Source organism: Teleopsis dalmanni, chromosome X (genome assembly GCF_002237135.1).
Source record: "Teleopsis dalmanni isolate 2A chromosome X, ASM223713v2, whole genome shotgun sequence".
NCBI classification, from domain to species: Eukaryota; Metazoa; Arthropoda; class Insecta; order Diptera; family Diopsidae; genus Teleopsis; species Teleopsis dalmanni.
In genome coordinates, this window is record NC_051848.1 from 1,677,329 (window position 1) to 1,700,216 (window position 22,888).

At 29.3% G+C, this 22,888-nt stretch overlaps 1 protein-coding gene across 4 annotated transcripts in view; it reads right to left on the bottom strand.

The window, feature by feature from the left end:
• LOC119687961 (polypeptide N-acetylgalactosaminyltransferase 5-like) overlaps window positions 1-22,674 on the bottom strand; it is a 55,351-nt gene extending 32,677 nt beyond the window's left edge. The window contains exons 1-2 of one of the 4 annotated variants that reach the window (XM_038102527.1): window positions 22,537-22,674; window positions 21,844-22,022 (exon numbers count right to left, since the gene is read on the bottom strand). The gene's annotated coding sequence lies outside the window, so the exon portion shown is untranslated. Of the gene's footprint in view, window positions 1-21,843; window positions 22,418-22,536 lie in introns of all 4 variants that reach the window. The other 3 variants (XM_038102526.1, XM_038102529.1, XM_038102528.1) reach the window with 3 other exon arrangements.
• Window positions 22,675-22,888: the final 214 nt, after the last annotated feature.

Genomic DNA, 22,888 nt, shown 5'->3' on the forward strand with positions numbered 1-22,888 from the left:
CAAAGTTTTGTCAAAAACTAGAATAAAGTATTTGCAATAGAAACTGAAGTCGTGCTTGTAAATTTTAATTAGTTTTTTTTTTAAACAATCTTATTAATTATAATTGTTTTCCTATCTAATCTAATAGCGGCCAAGAAGTTTTCTACAAATTAAATTACAAATGTTTTTGCTTATCGTTGGCGGCATAATTTCTATTCAAATGCACTTTAAATAATTAAAAAGGAAACCTTCCCATAGGTGAGTGCGTAACTTAAGTGTAACACGTCAGGGCAAACAAATAACATATCAGCAAAATACGGGTATCTATAGTGTTTGAAAAATGAAACCGTACGAAGCTGCTGACGACAATTTAACAGAACATTTCAACATTGCACGACATCTGTTAATGTTAATATTAACATTAACATTACCAACTTCAACAGCAAAAACAATTGTTTAAATATTTAATAGGGAATATATTCTATATATGCAAAAATATTCTGCCGAAGGCCTTTTTGAAAAGTTCAATAAGAAAATGTTTACCTACACTTTTTGTTACTATGTAGGTACACTAAACACAAAATGCTGATATCAAATATCGAAATTAGATCGTTGCCTCCAAAAAAAACTAAACAACAAAAAAAATCTAGATAAGAAAACACTTAGCCAAATAAAAACTAAAACAATCATAAAAAACACTTAAAACAATGCACAATACAATTTCATGAACAAAATTTTGCAATATTTAATTAAAATATTATATATTTTAAATGAATTAAAATTTGTGTATGACAAGCAAAAATTTTTACACTAAAAATTCTAAAATATTTTCAAAAAAGATTAAAACTTAACATAAAAAAAGTTGCTTTTTACCGCAGGATTTGCAATATTCATGACAAATGTTTATGCTGAGCATTCATAAACACTCCACAATATATGCAAAACAAACAAAAACATAATTTTATGTTTTTTATATATTTGCAGCATTTTATATCTACAATACCTTAATATTTAGCATTTTTGATTTTTTATAAAAAATCGAAAAACAAAAAACAAAAAACAAAAAACAAATACATACAAATAGCGAATTAAAGATGGTCGAAATAACCCTCGTAATGCTTTATTGGAAGAAAGTATATATGCACAATAGGGAAGAGAAATTATTTTCACTATGTACACATAGATATGGGTTAAGACTTAAAAAATCAATTTTCATGGGAAAATACTTGATTTTAGAGGCACCACTCCAACATTCTCTACACAAGTAATACATAGGCTCCATTTTGTTTTCACACATTCAAATAATGTCTCAAATTCTAAGTTGAAAACTTATTTGTGTGGCTGATAAATATTATTTTCAAAAGAAATATATTTAAAAATATAGTTCGTCAATTTCCATAATAGAATATTGGCATCTTGCCAGGCCTAGGTAATTGTTTATTTCTTCCTTGAGCTTCTGCATTTCTGTATTTGAAAGGGAAAGGACTTAGATGACCAGTGGATATTTCGATCTTATCTCTGCTCAGTAGGATTTTAATTCCGGTAAGTAACGACTTGACCACGTTATTTTGGATTGTTTCCAGTTCACTGTAGTGTTCAACTTATGTGCAAACAGAGGCATCGAAACACATATTTGTAAAAGAATATGTTCACAAAAAGATAAAGAAAAGACTTTTACATACAATAAGTTAATCAAACGGCATCAAGAACAATCCAGTCTATAACGACTACTTCAAAAACGATAAATGATTGCCTAAAAATTCTCAATAAGCTAAGTTACTTTCAAACAATAGTACTAGTGTAAGGGTGTTTAAATGATTCACTTTTGTAGACTTGTGGTGGCAAAAAGCCACTCGATTAAAGTTGTAAGCAAGTGGAAGAAGAAAAAAGACAGACTACTTGCTTCATAGTGTACTCCATCGTAAAATAATTTTTCATTTCACCAAAACAATATCGAATTGGGTTCTTTCGTTAGACACATCTCATATCTCACTACAATTTTAGACATCACGTCAATAAATTGGTTTTCTTCTACCCTGATGTTTGCACTGAGTGAAAAAAGTGTAGAATCCATATTTTTATGGTTAACAGAACAGTATCATAATACTCCAAAAAGCATTAAGTATATTTAAATATTAAGTTAACTTAGCCATAAAAAAGTGTTACAATTACAAAAAATATTAAAAAAAGTAGAAGTAGAAGTAACGTAAAAATGTACTTCCACTGAATGTAGTTCAATCAATTCAGTTGACTGTAATAAGTGACTTACTAACGCACTTAAGTGCTTCTTCTCAGCTACTTTAAATGAACGCGTTAATTAAATTAAATTTTCTATGTAGAATAATTTAAAAATTACAAATTATTGTGAATATATTTTTTTGATGCTTTTGTGAAGAGAAAACTTAATTACATATTGTTTCGTAAAATGTGCAATATAACTGTTGGCGTTCTATGCAAATACGTTTGATTGTTTCAAAAATATGTTTTTTCATATCAGAAAACGCAATAGTAAACTATACGTAAAGTCAATTTGCATGTTTTAATTTTATTCATAATTTAAAAATAAATCAATTAAATGAGGATATAAAAAAAGTTATAAACCAAAATTTGTTATCTACTCATAGACACTAAAGTGCATACGTATAAAAGAAAAAAATTTGATTTTATTTGATAACGCAATTTTAAATCCATTCAATTTTTGTTTGTTAATAGATTGTTATTATTAGTAAATTTGAGAGTTAGTAAATGGTTAAAAAGGCCTTTAGCAATAATACTACTTCACTAGCACGCAAAGATGTCAAAGAAAGTACGTGATTTAGGAATCCTATCAATAACAAAAACGTGTAAAACACTTCCCTAGTGTTTTACACGTCCTTGTAAATAAAAAGTACTATTAAAAAGGTTACTAAAGAAATAGTATAATTATACAGCTAATGCGAATATTTTAGGTACAACACGAATGGCAGCAAAATTTGTTGCTAATTCAACAGTTCGAAATATAGCATCAACATTTTACCGCAATTAGAAAAATTTACAAAAATTTTTAAAGTTTTTTAAAGTACATATCTTTAAAGTTTGTAGACATATATATAACAAAGGTGTACATCTTAAATGAATAAAGTCCCAGCTATTCTGATAAATAGTTGAAAAGATATATCAAACATATTGTAACCTATGCTGCTTGATGCATGTTATGTGCGAAGTAACTGCTTTCTACCATTCCAAGAAACCATCTCACACAAAACAAACACTAAATAGAAGAAATAATCGTGACAATTATATAACTTAATTTTAAAAGATGCTTAAATAGTGTAGAAAATTAGTTTCAAATAAGGTACTTATACCATTTCTCTTCAAATAATTAGAAAAATCACTCTACACTTGTCCAAAACACAGTAATACAAAAGGATCTAAACAGATCTAAAACAGATCTAATAGATTGATACTTGGACTTCATTCGGATCTTTAATGCCGCGAACATATTATGTTTAAATTTCTAACAAAATGTTTAAATTTAAATATATAATTTACTAAATTGACTTAAGCAATTATTTGGCAAAAAAGATAAGAGATAATACTTAGGAAAAAATGATTGTATAGTACAAAGACTACCGAAATTTACCGGTAACAATGTACTAAGAATTGTTACCGTTAAATAATTGGCAACAATTGCATTGTTGCGAATTTAGAGTTGATTATTAATAACTCATATCGCTAGATTTAGATATAATTATCAGATATGCTTGGTTCTAACTCTCGAAAACAATAGGCCGATTATTCAATAGTTATATGTCATAATCATAAGATAAAGTCCCGTGTAAATACACCAACAATTTAAAAACTTACAATGTCGCGTTAAATACATAATTTACATAAATCATTTTGTTTGAAATAAATACAACTGAGCACATAAATGAGTCTGTTTAATTTTCTCAGCCATTGATATTGAAATTATCGTCAATATTATTTCATAGATAAATTTGTTTAATGAATATACAAATCGAGCAAACTACAAAAATAGTTGGATGCACTGTCAAGTTCACAGTGCATCCAACTTTTGATATTTTGTACATTTTTGATAAATAACTTGATACCGAACACATAAAAATGTATAGTAATTACGAGTATAAAAAATATCTAAACACACACAATATTATTTTGATCAAAGAGATAAAAAGATATTCCAAAAATATGTGTATATCACCAATAAACAAATACAAATATTCTGAATATTCAAAGTAAGTACGTAAACAGATAACATATAATGTTTTAGTGGTGCTTCACTTACAGCTTTCGACGCGAACATGCCTGTGCATTTACAGATACTTCTTCATACAAACAAATATGAGTTATTCGCAACAGTTATGATAAGTAACATATTTGGCAAATAAATATTATCACTTTGAATGAAAGTAAATATTTGTATGTAATACGAAGCGGCAAAATTGGATAAAACTGTAAAACTAAAAGGAATCAGAAATTGGAGTAACTTTAAGGAGATTACTTACAAAAATGACTACTAATCTTATGCATATTTAAACACCTAATATACAATTCCATTCGAAAAAATTTTACTTTGCATACTCTGGCGTTTGTATTATAAATTTATTAAATTTATGCGTTTTATGACATTGACCGATAAATAAAATATATGATATGGAACAAAATAAACAAGGCAAAAAGAAAATAACGCGCGTATGGCATGTGAGTGTATCTAAGATTCTGTTAACGTTTCAAGTCGTATTAGATTTCCTCACAAAATTAAATAAAAATCATGTCCAAACTGGGGAGGAAACAGATACTCTCATGAATGCAACATGTTAGCCCGTTGTGGTAATGTTGGCAGCGAATTTCCTAGACCACATCACGACACGCGCTGCTGTTTGGATGCAAAACTAAAAAAGTGCAAATTTGCAGAACATCAAAGCAGTTCATATTTAAAATCTGCGCAACTTTTTTACTTTTACATGAAAACTGCTGTATGCTGAGAAAATATGTCGATGTACAACAAGACCAAGATTTGAAAACCGAACGAAAGTAAGGAAATATTTATAATCAACTTTAATCTAGAACTTTCGTAATATAATAAATCAGTTGCCACATTTCATGCATTTATGTACTCTTATGTGACGTATGTGAAGTGCAGACATGGAGACATGGAGACAGCAGCAAATCTTCTACTAACAACTTCAGCTTTGAGCTAACTGAGAAGTTATCGTACTTCCATTCCTTCGTGCAGTTAGCCTGCAACTTTGAATGATTAGTTTAGTACAATTTAGTTCAACTCAATTCTGTGCTGCAATGTGTTATGCAGTGTTGTGTTGGAATGCTTTTTATGACGCAGATAAAACTCATTAGGCAATAACTATAAACGCTGACTACAACATGGGATTTCTCCTCAGTAGAATATTTAAACTAATTTTTCATAGAAGTAAAAACTATAATTTATACTATAGAATTGTTGCTTCCATATTTTTCTGATTCGCTATGCAATGTGTGTCATATGCCATAGCGACACAAATGCGTTGTGTTCATGGCATATATATTAGGGGTATTCAGGCAACTGATTAGTTGCTTAGTAGATGATCACAACAAAAATTTCCATACAAAAATGAAACTAAGCAGAAAATCAACTATTTCGGAGATTCTCAGATTAGTAAAAATTTGATTAATAGTGTTGCCAGTACCAAGTGTCGGCGCTATAAGCATAGGGTGTCTTAAAAAAAAAATTCAAAAATAATAACATAAATTAATAAATAAATTCAGTTAAACTATAATTTTTAAAGGGTTAAAATATAATTAAAAAGCATAAAATTGAATATTCTACTTCTTGATATATGACACGTTTGCAATTTTAGTTGTATGATAAATTTTATGATAAATTTAAATGATATTAAAATTTACGAATATTTGAGTATTTCACTGCCAATACGAATGCTGCTAAGGCATTTGCACACAACAAACTAATCAGATTACGCATCTTGGGTCGTTCAAGCAACTGATTAACATCAAAATGCTAATTTTTTTTATTATGAAGTTTTTGAATCAACTAAGCAACTAATCAGTTGCCTGAATACTCCTATTATTCATACGAGTATAAATTATATTTTTGTTTCATTTTTATATTGAAAATAATACGATAATTACCTATAGCATACCTATAGAATATTACCTATTCTATTCTAACATACTCTACTTTTGGCCAAAAAAACCGGTGACAATTTGCAATTGCCTCACAATGTATGCTTTCTATATGATGTTTACAGTATAGACAGTGATTCTCAACCGGTGGTCAACGGATCACAAATGGTCCGCGAAATGGTTAAAAATGGTTAAAAATGGTTAAAAATGGTCCGTGAAACAAATTTAACAGGTAAGGATACATAGCTTATAGCTTGTCTTCTGAGACTTCACTTATTAGAAAATAGCACAAAAATTTTCCAAGTAATCATATACCTACTTTATAGCGTATATAATGTACCTATGAACTTATACAATTTACTATACTTTATACCAGAGATGCATAAGGCATATTAAAATATTTATACAGTTTATTATTCCTTATTCCTTCCTTATATTCGTATCGTCATAGTATGATTTATTTAATATCTGCAACTTTATTTTGTTGGTCTAAAATTGACCTTAGCAATAGAATTTGATTTAGTTTTTGAAAGGTAAAGGCTCAAAATTCTACAATATAGAAATAATGATTCTAGCTGCAGATTAAAAGAAAGCGATTAAACAACCAAAAACAATATTTGGATTAATCGAATTTCTTATACAATTAAACAAATAATTATTTTCAAGTTTGACAATTAATATCCTAGGCAGAATTTAATAGATTTATATAATCAATCTTCAGCACCCAACCAATATATTTTATAAATATTCACATATTCACACCTCTCCGATAAATCATTATGGTGCACATTGGTGTACACATTAACCGCTTATTAGCAATGTAAAGAAGATAACAAATTTCAATGGAAACTCAGAGAAATTCGACTTAATTTCACTTTGTATTATTTCATACCTTAAGGTTGTAAAGCATCGTAATGTATTTTTCAATTAGGAAAATAAATTTTATATAATTTAAATAAATATATTTATTTATCTTCGCATTATTTTCAAGGACATATTACTACAAGATTGTGGGTCATTGTTGCTTTGCAATAATCAAACTACTTTCATTCAATGATTTTGAAATAAAAAAATTAGTAATATATCTTATTAAACATAGTCTAATAAATTTGATATTCAAAAAATAATTTTAATGTTTAATATTCGAAACTCAAAACATCAGTGACGGATATAATGTCCGTTAGGTTGTCTCTAAAAATATTAATATTGCTACCCAACATAACAATGTCATTTATTAGTTGCGAGATGGATAGTATCAACTTTAATCTGAGAAAGGTTCCGTTATCTGTAGTGATCCGTTTATGAGAAGAACATTTTTAAGTTATGGTCTTAGACATCCACCAAATTAGTTTTTAAATTTCGAGCCATCTGTGAAAATTTCAAGGCAGTCGTTTAAATTTATATTGGCTCCAGCCCATTCTTCGTGGAAATGTGAATATAATGAAATGGAGGTATAACAGCATAATCCATATTGGAACAGATGGTAAAGCTGATCAATGCTGACATTCCCACCTATTTTTATTTTCTTACTCTTACCACATATTCTTCACTCTTCCATTCTATCCTATCAAATAACTAGATGTCATTTCTAGATGTACTTGCTTTCATGCCCAATTTGAATTAAAAATACAACAACTACAAGAACAGAAAGAGATTTAGCGAATTATATCATGTATAATATATTTCCCTTGATATACACGAGTATAAATTTTGAAAGAACTGAAATAATGGTACCCCAAAAGTATTTAATCGAATGAGATTTTTTATATAGCATAGGTTAATTATTTGTTTTACAATCTGAATAAACAAAGTATCTGTAATTTTTTAATTTCATATTAGCTTTTATTTGTTTTAACTTAGATATATAATTGTTTTAAAATGCGATAAATATTCTTACAACAATATAATGTATGCATATACAATATGTATTTAATCAGTTGTTTTTGAATTTAAGTAAGTTATTTATTTTAAAACAAAAGCTAAAAACTAAATTATTTGCTATGTATGTATAGTGTTTTAAAGAACCCAATTTCAAATAAAAGAAATACTTTAAAATATAATTAATAATATTATATAAATATCATATAGAATCACAAAATTTTAAGCAAATGTACTTTTAGTTGAAAAACTGTAACAGTTGTTCAAATTATTTAGAAGTTCATGACTCAAAGTTCAATGAAAAGCACCATCGCGTTAAATATTTAAGTTTACAGGTATTTCCAAAAGAAATATGAAATATTTTAGATAAAGAATAATGCTATCCGAACCATATTTATGTAAGATTGGTCTTGTAAGTATTTATTCAGCAAGTCTCGATTGTTTTAAGCAAAATAAAATAGATCATTAACTTTTATTAAAAAATTTTGACGAAATTAAGATTCATTTTTATTCTAAAAAACGAAAATAACAATAGAACGGTTTCGCAACTTTCTCTCGCTATATTCCTATATATAGGAAAGAACCTATACTTGATTTAGATATCAAGTAAAGGTGATCCGTTCTCTAAACTAAAAATAAACATTGATAACATTTTGAAAATACCATTTATTACTTGGAGTCGGCAACAGTCCTTACAAGGTAACTACAATAAGTATTCCTCATTAAACGGGTCTTACGAAAACAGTTTAGAGCTAATCGAGAATTAGATGATATATAATAAAGTCACTAGTCAAGTAAGTTAGAAAAGTAAGTACTGACTGACTTATGGCTGGTGTTTTGACGTAATACTAAACTCTCTGGTTAAGGAATTACATGTGCATGTAGTTTTTATAAACTCGGATTTTAAAATTAGCGAGGATAATGGCAACGTTTACATAAATATTTTTCCGAAATTTAGCAAATTAAATTATTAATTGTTTTAACATTTAGACTATTTACGAGTCTAATTTTCAGCACACTTTGAGCATTAATCTTTCCGAAACTTAAAACCGCATCAGTATTAAATTAAAACTTATTGAATTATAAGAAAATCATTGGATAAATACAACAGGTTTCACGACATTTTGTGAAAAAATAAAACCTATTTCAATTAAATAATTTTAACATCATTCACAAAACCGATTAAGACCAGTCAGCAAAGCTACACTATATTTGTATAAAAGAAAGCAATTTTCTCAAAGATTAAACAAAAAAAAAAATAAAAAACATTTAAAAATTAATTAAGTAATCAACTAAAAATAAAATTGAAATTTCTTTCTTATTATATTTCTTTTATTTTCTAATGAAACACACTAAAACACATATTATATAAGTAATAAGCCATGAAAATCAAACGATGACAACTGTTGAGTAGAGACAACTAAGAGCAGTGAAACTTTTTAATTAAGACCTGAAATTTTAATTAAATTGTAAATGGAACAGTTTACGTCTTTCGATAAATTATTTATCCCAGTTCTTAAATAAAAGACTAATAATTATGCTACCTGTACAAAACTGAATTATTTTACAATATAAATCCATTTTTCATTAAATTTGTAATCAAATGAAACTGCTTACTTCCACGATTTGCTTAATATCCTTTTACGGTAATGTATCCCAATTACATTATGTGTTCGTTCGTTTTCAAGATTGTGTTTCATTACTTCTCAAAAAAGAAAGCTTCATATTGCATGGAGTACGTGTATGTATAGTACGTGTATAAGTTAAACTGTGTTTTAATTAAAATACTGTTTCTGATTAAATTAAAGACTTGAATGCGTTTCAATAAGACTTTTACTATTTGCACCTTTGGGCCATAATTAAATGTTACTCTTTTTCTCACAAATCAATTTCATAAATGAGAAGAAGACTCCTTTACGCAATGTAACGAAGATACTATTGCATGTAAATTTCGAATAAATTCGTTCCATTGAAAATGTAATAATGCGCCATTCAAAGTTTATGATGTGTCAAAAGCAACCTGTAATTAAAATTTCTGAACTCATATGAGACCGCAAGAATGACAGCTATGGCATTGGTTGGTTACATGCTCGATTTCGAACATTTTTGGAAAATATAGAACAAACAGCAACCATAGCCATAGCCATAGCCATAGTCATAGTCATAGTCATAGTCATAGCCATAGCCATAGCTACACTCACAGTCAACATTTAAAATAAATATCTGCAAAGTCAGCAGATCCAACGGAGAAAGTCAACCAACACTCGCACTCGTGTTCATGCCAAGCCAAAGTCATTGTTTGGCTTGTTCATTGCCCACATTATAATTATTTCCAAAAACTGCGAGTAGACAATACAATGAAACAAATATCATAATTTATATTGTATATCTATATTATGTGAAGTGAAAAACTAAAAGTATCTAAAAGCAGACATTCAAGTAAATAAATCTATTTACAATGTCTGTGCGAACACCACGCACGCAATAGCACTGAAGATTGAAGGCACATAAAGAAAATGTAAATAAACTCTGTACAAAAGTAGAATAATTACAATTTTTATAAAATCAAATAATCGTAAAAAATCTATGCGAAATAAAGAAGAAGAATACACATTTAGTTCTGTTATTCGGTATTTTTTGCCGGGTAATCGTTTCCGTATCAGCCGCAATCAAATAAAACTCATCAACTGATATTAAAGTTGGTCAAAAGTGCCCACAATTGTGAGACGGCAGTATCGATGGCCGCAGTGGTGGCGTTTGTACTAATGGCTTCAGCGGTATTGGTAATAAGAATATATAGTAAAGCAAAAATAGGCCAAAAAGAAATGCGCACATTGTAAACGCAAAAAAAGTCGGTTAAATCATTATAATCAGTATAAATGACGAAGATACTAGAACAGTGGGTTACAAGAGGTGGTTCAAGAAATGATGACAAAGGTACGTAATAAAAATTGCAAAACACTAAAGACTTAAACTGTCGACAAATATTTGAACAAAAACATAAATTTTAGTTTTACCAAAATTTGTTAGTTAAACTAGAGATTACTCGTTGGGTAAGGTAATTAGGCGAACGTTATAGAAATAATATTAAATAAGCAAATAAAACTTGACATTGAAATTTAAAGATAATAATTTAGACATAATTGAATGAATAAAAGCTGTGATCCATTTCGACTCACTGACTGACTGAAAAGTGAATGATTTTCAAATAATTTATAAACTATGTACACATAAAAAAAGTACAAAAACAGTTTCCCCACGTACCAGTTTTTTAACTAAATATCACCCTTGTTGCCTACAATATTATGCACTTCATCAATTTTCATTGATATAACATCAATATTTATATTTATAGTTATTAAAATATAAATATACTGATCTAGAAAACGAATATATTTCGATTGTTTAAGATTAACAAAAGAACGTAATTTTTATGTAGGTCATTTACATAATTAATTCTAAAAGACGCATTTTCAGGACTTTTATAGGGAAATAAAACAGGAACTATATTGTTCAGCACACTAAAATTTCGTTGCATAGTGAAAAGCAGTAATAAGTTGTATGATTTAGTACAACACAACAGGCTGTACGAGTTACAGCATTGCATCAATATTGCACGATTCGCAGTTTGTGTAAGAAGCAAACATTCAAGAAACGCAGCGAATATTTTTGTGAGCTATTCGCTGTACATCTGTGGTACTCAACACTCGAATCATTGAATTTATATACATTTTTACTTTCTTTTTCGTATATTCGACTCCACATGATTCATACATACAACTGACAGCACTTATTATCATTTATACTCTTCTCATATCATACTCAGAAACACCGACACTCGACACAAAAATAATGCAAATGATTTACGAATCATTCATGACTATTACGTCATAGTCGAGAAAAATTTGTTTGTTGTTATTTACTGTGCATAAAATATAACATACTAAAACAACGTCTAATTAATGCACACATAATATTTAAAAACACAAACAAAATGATTGCGTTTACAATGCTAACAACAACAAAACACACCAAAAAAAAAGCATAAAACTAAACACACACAAATTTTTGCTTAGCAAACAACAGCGCCCATAGAATTTTTTCGAATGCTACAAGTGATCGAGTGATTCATTTTCGATGAGTATATTCATACTCACCTGAGTATATGCTATGATTCATTAATCATTTGCTATTTATCCTACTCTATGGCGAAATGCGTACATCTTGTGAAACTGATTCTTTAGCACCGGCATTCGTTAACAAATATACTTACACAGAAACGAATCATTTATGTGGTGAATGCAAATACATATAAGTAGTGTATGTACGCATTTATATTTGGTTTTTTACGAGTATACTTTGAGTATTACAATTATGACTCGTTGATGTTCTCTGATTTATAATAAACCCTTCTAACAGCTCGCAATTATAAATACATTAAACAATTTTAATGATTTCTTTGGCATGGGCTGAAATGTGGAGATCTGATGTAAATATGAAGACAGTTATAACTTATCTATGCTTAAGACTTGTAGTCACTACTCAAAGTGATACTTTGAAATGTAGTTTTAAGACAATATTTGCATCGCTAGTACTACTATATATATATAATATTTAGTAACTTTATTAAACAACAAGAAGTGAATATTATTCATTAAGCAATAGCCGATTAAGCAAATAATATATATTTATATATATATAATATATTTTTATATATATATATTATATATTTTTATATACATAATATTTATTTATATATATATATTATATACTTATATATATATGTAATATATATAATAAATATTTGGCATCTGATATTTTTTTTGAAATGAATGAATGATTATACATTGTGACCGAAAAGTTTCCGGAAAATTTTAAATAAAACGCAAAATTCTTAATCTTCATCAATATTTATTTTATCTCCTTCAAAATATGCTCCATTAGAAGCGATACACAAATGCCAACGTTTCTTCCAATCATCAAAACATTTTTTATAGGCGCTTTCCGGTATGGCTTTGAGTTCCCTCTGCGAATTCTGTTTTACGTCTTCTATGGATTCAAAACGCGTTCCTCTGAGTGGTAATTTGAGGTTGGGAAACAGGAAAAAGTCACACGGTGCAAGATCAGGTGAATACGGTGGCTGTTCGATGGTATTTATTGAATGTTTGGCCTTAAAATCGTTGATAATGTTGAACAAATTGAGGTGAATCGGAACAAGCCGGGCGTTGACACGTCGCATACACAAATTGTCCACCAAAATCAAACGAGCCATCTCACGACCGATGCCTAGCTCTCGTGCTATCTCTCTAACACTCACATGAGGATTTTTGAACACGATTTCCTTTGCCTTTTCAATGTTTTCGTCGGTGGTAGAGGTCGAAGGTCGTCCAGAACGCGGCATGTCTTCGACGGTCGTACGACAGTCCTGAAAGGCTTTGTACCACTCATAAACTTGAGTTTTCGATAAAACTGATTCCCCATAAGCCTTTTGTAGCATTCGCAACGATTCTGCACACGAAATTTCGTTCGAAAAACAAAATTTGATGCAAACTCTTTGTTCAATATTTTTTTCCATTGTTTTTTTCGCAACGCACTACTGAGGTGAACTGGTTTCAACAGCTGCCGTAAACGAACTGTCCTGACAGATCGCGCTCATTTTTGGCATAGTAATAAGGACAGTGCTGCCAAACTACATAAACTTAAAATATCGAAAAATATACAGCGCGCGAATTTTAAATGAGAATTTCCGAAAGCTTTTCGGTCACAATGTATGTTATGTTTTCAATGAGATGAATAGAAAGTATTTAATATAACTTGGTAGAGTAAATTAAGTTTATGTAATTTCTTCAAAAACGAATTCCCGTCAAAAATATGCAAGGCTATTCAATAAAACTATTTAATGATCATAGATATACCTAGTTCATAACCAAAATTTGTACATATTTCTTCCAACTTTAACTACACTTAACATACGCTTCCGTTTGATTTTGTTTGTTTTTTATTACGATATTAGGAATATTTTTTAACAATAGAGATATTCACTGTTCATACGAGCTTTGGATACGGGTAAATTTTCTATTAACCAACTTACTAAACTCAATAAAAAATACAAAATTGAGAATATTGGCGATTCGAGAAGTGAAGACCAATCAGTTTAATTAAGAAAGTCATTTATCCAACTTAGATCCGAGGAGGTGAATATTTCCAATAATGGCATCGTGGCGTATGATTGAATTCATAATGGCTCCCAGAAAAAAGTGGAAAAGTGGATCTTAAGAAAGTTATTCTAAGGATTCTAATAACAGACGTTTTTCTGATTCTTATTTTACTTAAAAATTGAATAACGACGAAACTCAACGTCACACGTGGTTAGTTTAGTCTAAATTTTAAGATAAAGTCTATTGCTTTCCGTGCAGACTTTTTTTGCACATGCGAACACAAATAGTAAACAAAGGATACTGTGACTGGAAAGATATAAGTCGCATATTGTAAAGACATGAACAAAGTCAAGGGCACAGAGTGTTGCGTTTAATTAATTGAATAGAATTTTATAAACGAATCATACACCCAATAACCATAGATAAGGAAAACGAAAAATTGATTAGAGAATCGCAAAAATATTGGTGTAACTTGATTTAAAGATTGATTGACATAATAAAATTCTTAGTCTCACATACTCTGCCATTCAGAGTTATAATCGATTAGAGCTTGATCATAGAGCTAGAGAATACGAGTATGTTAATGCTATTACAAAAGGGTTAAATAGTGAAGCAGAAGCAACAAAACATATTGGTCACTCTTAAATTTAATACTTTAGCCAATAATTGTCTTAACAAAATGTGTTTAAAGGTACAAGTTTATTAATAAAAAGTAGTTGTGAGTTCACTTTTTAAATATTAATAAAAAATCATTAATATACTATATTTACTATGCTGTATACAGAAATAGTATCCGTAATAGTTAACAAAAAAAAAAAAGATTGCGATGGAACCTATACTCGTAGTATATTTATAACAAAAATATTTCCTAAACTAAATGTCTCTGAAATATATAAAATTTTGCAGTATCTGTAATGGAATTTTCAATTAATTTAAAAATACATTAAGTTTTTTATATAAATTAAAGTAAGAAAGCTCAAAGTGTTCAAGCTGGTTAGAGCCAAATTTTTATTGTATGAAAGTGTATGAAACGCAAAAAAAATGAGAAGCCTGTATTAATCGTAGATAAAAGCACATAAATCAGGAATATCACTAAGAGTAGTGTCGGTGTCCATGCACATCATAGCAAACCTCATCATTAAGCGCCGATACAAATGATGAGAATAAACTGAAATTAAATACATTTTTTATGTACTTTACGGAATTGTTAAGAATTTCGTTACTGGTAAAGAGTTTTGGCTTTTCCATCAGAGCAGCATAGAAGCATCTTAAGATATTTTATGTTCCTGGATTTATAAATTTATAATCTTTTACACTGGATTTTTTTTTGTATTATCTTTGTTGGCTCGAACTTGCCTTACCTGTCTACTTGACTTGTTCGCTTATTTGCTCAACCTGTGAGTTTGTTTGTAGTTCTTCGTTAGTCCGTCCGCCCAATTGTCTGTCTGTTTGCTTGCTGGCTTGCATTTTAATGGGAATTGACTAAGATTATTTAAGATGTTATAACTTTTTTGTTGTACGCTTTGCTATGTACAATATTAATGTCAGTTACAAGCAGGCAATGGACTTTTCGCAAAACCGGCACCAGGTTTGTGAGCAGTATGCGATAAGTTTACATTGGTGGAGGTCATCAGAATATATTCACGTACTTATGCGCTAAGCTAGGAAATTTGTTATAGGTTCGACTAAATATTAAATGTATGTAGGTTGTATCTTAATATATGCCTTCACTTGATAAATTTATATTCTATTACTGAAGCTTGTATTACAATATTTAGATTCTGGGCACAGTGGGTCTTTACATAATTAATGAGTTCTACTGTCTATAAGTTGATTTATAGTGAAATATCAGTTATTTATACCTATGTATCATAAATTATTTAATTTTTTTCAAAATTCTTATTTATCTACAGAAAACTCATATTAATACTGAACACTATTTGTTACGTGAATAACACTTAAATAGAAAAGTATATTTATAGTAAATGAGAATTATATTTTATCAATTACTAAAATGTTCTATGCAGAAATCTTCGAACTACTGAAACATACGAAGTCCCATGAATTGAACCTCATCATTGGAGACTTTAATTTCAAAGTAGGATCAGATGCGGTGGAGGGAATAGTTGGTGGGCATGGGCTTGGAATAAGGAACGACAGAAAAGAAAAGACTACACAAATGATAAATAAATAATAAATAAGATGCTTAAGTTTTGAATTCAATAAAGCAAAAGCGCAGCTGAGAGAAATTAATCTTAAAGTGTAACATGCGTAATGGTATTGCAATTTTAACAAATATTACGTAATAGGAAAAAATACACAAAAGCTAAAAAATTAATCATAAATTAAAACACTAATTATTATAGCTTAATTAAAATATTATTTATAATTACTTTTGGATTTTAAACCAACGAGGGCATATAATAATGGACTACTTGCAATATGATAATTTGCATGGTACGTCTAAAGGGAATATGAACAACGTTATTGATCGTCATACCCCATACTTACAATACAACCGACTCGATTTCAATTTACTGGATATGTCTTTACGGATTTTAGTCAAGACATCTATTTTATGCTACATTTTGCACTACCCTGTACGTCATATAGCCTCATTTTCAAGATATCACACTCTGATCACTGTTTAAAGTTGAAGTTATATGTACAGATCGTAAATGATCAAAATATAAATAACATGTATTTTTTAAACCAATATGAAATTCGATAATTTAATGAATTATATTTTATTATTATTTATTATTTAATGAATTATACTTTAAATCATTTATGTTTCTGGTCAAATTAGTAGGTCTCTGAAAAGAATTATGTAAAAATGGTCTTTTAGTGATTTATTATAAATATGGTATTTCTAAACGTGCATAAAATAGTATTTTAGAATGATTAATATCCCCCAAATTTTTAACTAAGTTTATTATGCTTAATAACAAAGTTAATAAGTTTTTAAATTTTCCAGAACACTTAATTTTTATATCGTATTTTAGATATACTAGTGCTTAATCTATGCTCTTAAACCTTTTCCGTGGGTTAAGTTTATGACTTAAGGATTTAAAATCCTCTAAATTCTCTAAAAGTGATTTCTTCGAAACAATAATGCGCATTTGAAAAACAGAAAAATTCTTACAATAGTATTTAAACAGTCAAATGGTAAATATTCACATTAGATTTGACCAAATAATTGTAGACACCTAGTTTCTTCAACATAAAATAAACTATAAGGCAAATCGCTTTAGATATCGAAATAGAAACTGCTATTAGTGTTACCAATGGGGCAGATACTATATCTAAAGTTTTTTTTCTGTGAATTACAAAATCTAGATCATTTTTGAACTGATCGTAAAGTGTACTGTATAGTAACATTTATTTCTTTATTTAATTTTTGTTTTTATGTATATTGTACCTTTGGTAAATTAATGGTTTTTTATATGACTGATTTAACCTTCAAATAAGTTTATCTAAAGCAGATTAAAAGTGTTCATTGTAAGTAAAACTTACTTACGAGACCTTAATAATTATAAAATTTAAACAAATACATTATTTATCGATTTGTCAATTCTTAAATACCACCCATATAGACATATTGTGAAAATTTAGTTTAATATTTTTATATTCAAATAGCTCTTTCTTCTTGGACTTTCAAATCAAAACAGGTCCTAAAGTGTTACGAGCTCTTGCAATCACTTGCAGCTTAAAATAAGGTAAGCCTTTACTGTTCCGGGCCACAGGGGAGTTTTGGGAAATGAAAAAGCTAGCTGAAAGAGCTAGCCAGAACTGCATCAAAAACTGCTTTTATAGGGCCTCAACTCTTCTGTGGAATAAACTGGGCCAGTACAAAATATATTATCAAGGAAAGGGAAAATCAAATGCGGCTGGAGTACTGGGCAAACTTTCCAGGACTCAGACAAAGCAAAGCACTGATAACACCGTATTTCTACAAAGACAATCTTAAATTCTCAAAATGTAATTTGAGGTTGATAACGGGTTTCATTACAGGTCATTATAATCTGAAATATCATCTTCATAAACTACAATTATCTGCTAACTCGGAATGCAGATTATGCCTCGAAGATGAGGAAACGATCATGCACATTCTTTGTGACTGTGCAGCTTTAATAACGCACAGGAGAAACCTCTTTCATATGGAATTTCTGTCACCAGAGCAGATTAAGAGCTCTTCTCTAGATTTAGTTCTAGATTTTGGTCACAAAGCTCTAAAGGGGTTTATGTAATCAATAGTGAAATTGGTACAATAGGACTTTTCTGGCCGCAGTACCGGCTGTTGGGCAATTTTCACGTCTACTTTTAATAATAATAATAATAAATTATATTCAAATAAATTCGATCAACATTTTGCAAGATGCTTAGTATCAAAATTTAAAATTAAATGTTGTTATAAGTTTTAATATCAAGCATTCGTAGCAAAAAAATGTATCTGAACCATTAGCATTCTGAGAATGGACCCAAAACGATATTTTTAATTTTTTGGATCAAAATATAAATTACTTTATTTTTACTTTGCTAACTTTACTTTACTTTTTATTACTTTGCTAGTATATATCAAAATATTGCATAAAATTTCGGATGTCGTCTTTTTATCGAAGAAACTTCTAATATTGTAAAGTAAAAATATCATCTTTTTACACTATGTTTGTGAAGAGACTCATATTAACTATCAACCTTAAAGTGAAAGAAAGAAAAGATTGAGGCTTTAGATTATCTCTGTTAAATAAGAAATTAAAATGCTTTAAATAAGCAGTGAAACTCATTTTGAATATGAGCACTTCATGCCACTGTGCCACCGCTGAATTGCTAATTTGAAAAGCACTTTTACAGCTCCAAGAGCGGTGCATTCGAGAATATAAAATACAATACAGAGCACACAAAGTCAACTGAGGTGTGCATTTTTCAAAAGCAAAACGAAAAGCAAAAAAGTACTACCAAGAAATGCAGCGCTGCTTGATTTAAATCCGCAGTAAAAGCCACAACTACAAAATATGCTTAAGCAAAATATCAAGCTTGCTAGCTTGTTTGTCCATATCGGACTTTGAGTGTAGATGGAGAAATGCAGGGAACCGGTTTTTTGCGGTTTCCACTAGCCAACGCGAGACTGTAGAATTTCTATTAATTCAGTATCAATTTTTAATAAAATACACCAGCAAACGCAACAGCTTAACACATTTCAGTCATACGAGTATCGTATCGTAGTCTTGTTTATCTGTCTTAATTAATCCACGTATAGTACAATATAGGACAAAATTAGAACAATGTAGAATTCTTCAACCAATTCAAGCGTTGCGTGCAAGACGGATTTGCAATTTAAGAAACATTAAAAAATCTGTGCTTTTTTTACAATATTTGCTTAATAACCTGGTCCACTTTTTGACCTATTCCAATTACTAGAACTGGAAATATTAAAAATGGAAATTTATTGTAGCTTAGAACGGAGCTGTAAACTGAATTATACAGTTTACATTCTTATGAAATTTTGTTAAATTGTATTTAAATTAAATATTCTCCCACACGTGTATTCAAAAAGCGAACACCATTTGTAAATTAAATATTTTAGATTAAAAAAATGTCAACTGGTATTTCATTCGGTATTGCAAGAACAGTATAAACTCCCTCTTTGTAGAACAGAATTTTGAAAAATGAATGTAAATTATTTGAAAAAAAAAATAAAAATATTCTAATACTATAACAGAAAGTAGTATCACAATACGATATAATTCGATCCAGAATTTTTTTTGATCTAAGATAGTGAAATAGAATTTGATTGGGAATAAGTGTGCTTTAAATAACATAGATGGAAACTAGTATTTAATAAAATAAATAGATATTAAAAATATTACACTTCTTTCACGATTTTTTTATATAAAGAGTTATGTATAAAGGGAAATATAACATATAAAATTGCTTCGTTATATACGATATAACAAAGCTATTTTATAAAGCGGATCCTTTATCAAACGCTAAACGTATTATGATATAATTGAACTTTCTTTAGTTTTCCTTAAACAAACGATATTTTAGTATATAGAAAAACCATTGCATCTATAAAAGGAAAACCATTGCAATTATATTATTGTGACATTTAGTATGAAAATGTTTTAACGTCATATTTATTTCAAAATGAAAGAGTAATGCAATCCGTCAATTCTGATCACACAGCCCAACTATCACCAAATTTTTTGGCATGGAGTTAAAACTATGCAAGTGAAAGATAAGTGATAGTAACTGAACAGTACCACGAGTCAAACAATGCCACTCGTTTTGGGTTTGTCCTGTGAAGTTTTTTCAAGCTTGTAAAATTATGATGTAAGTTTGCCACCAAGATCATGCGATTTTTCACAATTGGACTTTTTTGTGGTATTACGCAAATGTTCGTATTTATAGAAACAATTTTCAAACTTTTAACGTTTTGAAAACACAAATCCATTAAGAGACCAATAAGTCAAAAGATATTATGAGAATTTATATAATATGCGTGTCAACAACCGTAGAATAGTAGCAAGAAAAAGAGTTGATTGCAGAAAGATTATGTGACAGTGATGTGTCCTTAACAGATTATGTTAGTATACATTAATGATTTTGAACAAATTCTATTTAAGACGTCGATAATTTTACTCATTCTTTTAAATTATTAAGATCCATATAATCAATTATTATTGCAAAACATATTAGGTTTTACCATCACTTAAATTTTAATAAATGTCTTCTTAGAAAATAACATTTCATTGTTGAACGTTGTATCTCTACGAATAATACAGAAATCAAATCATGATAAGACTAAAATTCATTAAGTGTCGTTTACACAATAAAGATTTTCTGAAAACAAACGAAGTTTCTATTACGCAAAAAATGCATGCAAATTATGTTATTTCTTGGACGTTTCATGGTATGTAAACATATTAGGAGAGCGATCAAAATTGCTAAAAAAACCCCAAAATTAAAAGGACGAAACTTGATTGCACACTTCCTAAACCTACAAAAACAGCCGAACAAGAATTTTCACTCGTCTTCAATGAAGATCAACTTTCCGAAAATTTTTCGTGAATAAAGATAAAAAGACACATACAAACACCCATATATTTATATGTGTCGTCTTCACTACGCCGATCTAGTTACGAAATGTATCAATTTAGGACCTGACTATAATATATGTAATTGTTAGAATTTCTTCTGAATCAAATGCGAAAGGTTTTTGTCCTGTAAATATTAATTTTATAAACAAGAATATACTATTGTATAGGTCAAATTAGGTTAAGAAGGCGCGAAGAATTTGATGGCCTCAAGATTGTCAGTTGAACGAGCTTCACTAATTATTGTAAAATATATTATTGGGAAAACATTAGGTAATATCGATGTAATTTGAAAAGCACAGAAAATAACTCTAATCTAAAGTAAGGACACTCAAGTTCCACCTCGTCATTCCACTGCCTTCCTGCACAAGTCTAACCCTACATAACCTGTTGTTCATTATAAGTTTTCACCACTCCGGTGGAGAACAAATCTTTTTGGACTTTTGTCCGAATGGCATTCGCAGCACGGCAGCATCGCTTGACATAATAAGAGAATCCGAATTACAATAACAAAAACGGCAACAATAGCGTAAACCAAACAATTGCAGATGAGCATTTGTCAAATACAACAAAAAAGTGTTTATTACCTTCTGAAACAGCGGCGTTGGTGGTATACCTTTATCGGTTTACGTGTGTTTTTGTATGTATATGTGTATATGCAAAACAATTTTTTTTCTCTTGTAATTCGGAATTTTGGTCTTCTTAAATTTGTTGTTTATGTTGTCTTTTGTTTAAAAAAATTCCGGCAGTTGTGCGTGCGCTTATCCTGTTTATTATTTTTTGGATTTATTAAAATTTAAATTCATTTGTTATTTATTTATTTTGCACATTGCTTTTTTAGAAAGCGAGACCAGCACCAGCAGCAGCAGCACGAAACACAAAAAAAAACAATTAGGGATATAAACAAAAACATCAACTGGCAGCACCAAGAATGTTACAATCAAAATTTTTATTTCTGCGGCTAATTTTCGCCCCGCTTTCTATTGCGCAAAGAGACTTAAACGCGGAAATTATCAACTGCTTCAATCAGGAAAATCACTTAATTTGAATTTTTCACTACGCTATTTACATGCTCCCTGTGCCCTAAATGCATACCGCGTGCACCCCTTCTTTTTCCACTTTCCTCGTTCACACGCGTAAAACTGAATTAAACCACAAAATCTTAGCAAAAAAAAAAAAAATTATAATAAAACCGTCTTAATCATACGTTTGTTATACTTTGGTTTTGTTTACAAATTCAATGTAATTAAATATTTTTTTAAACAGCATTCATATATTACTTTTATGTGAAAATTATCCTTTTGTTGACTACTCGTTTACGTTTACCAATTTCCTAAAATTATTTATGCTTCTCGATTCGAGTACGCACATACAAACAAATGTTAACTTTCTTCCGCCACGCAACACAACTGACAAGGAACGAATGTCAACTAAATGAGAATTTAACAAAATCGCTTCTTCAGCTTAGTGTTGCCAATCATATGATTTGGTTTACATTTCATACCGCCATCTGACGTGATAAATAAAGTTGCATTTGATTGCATACAGAGTTATATTATATATTAATCTAAAAATAAAATTTATAAAGAAATAAAAAATACATATATAAAATATTTAACTTTTTATTGGTAA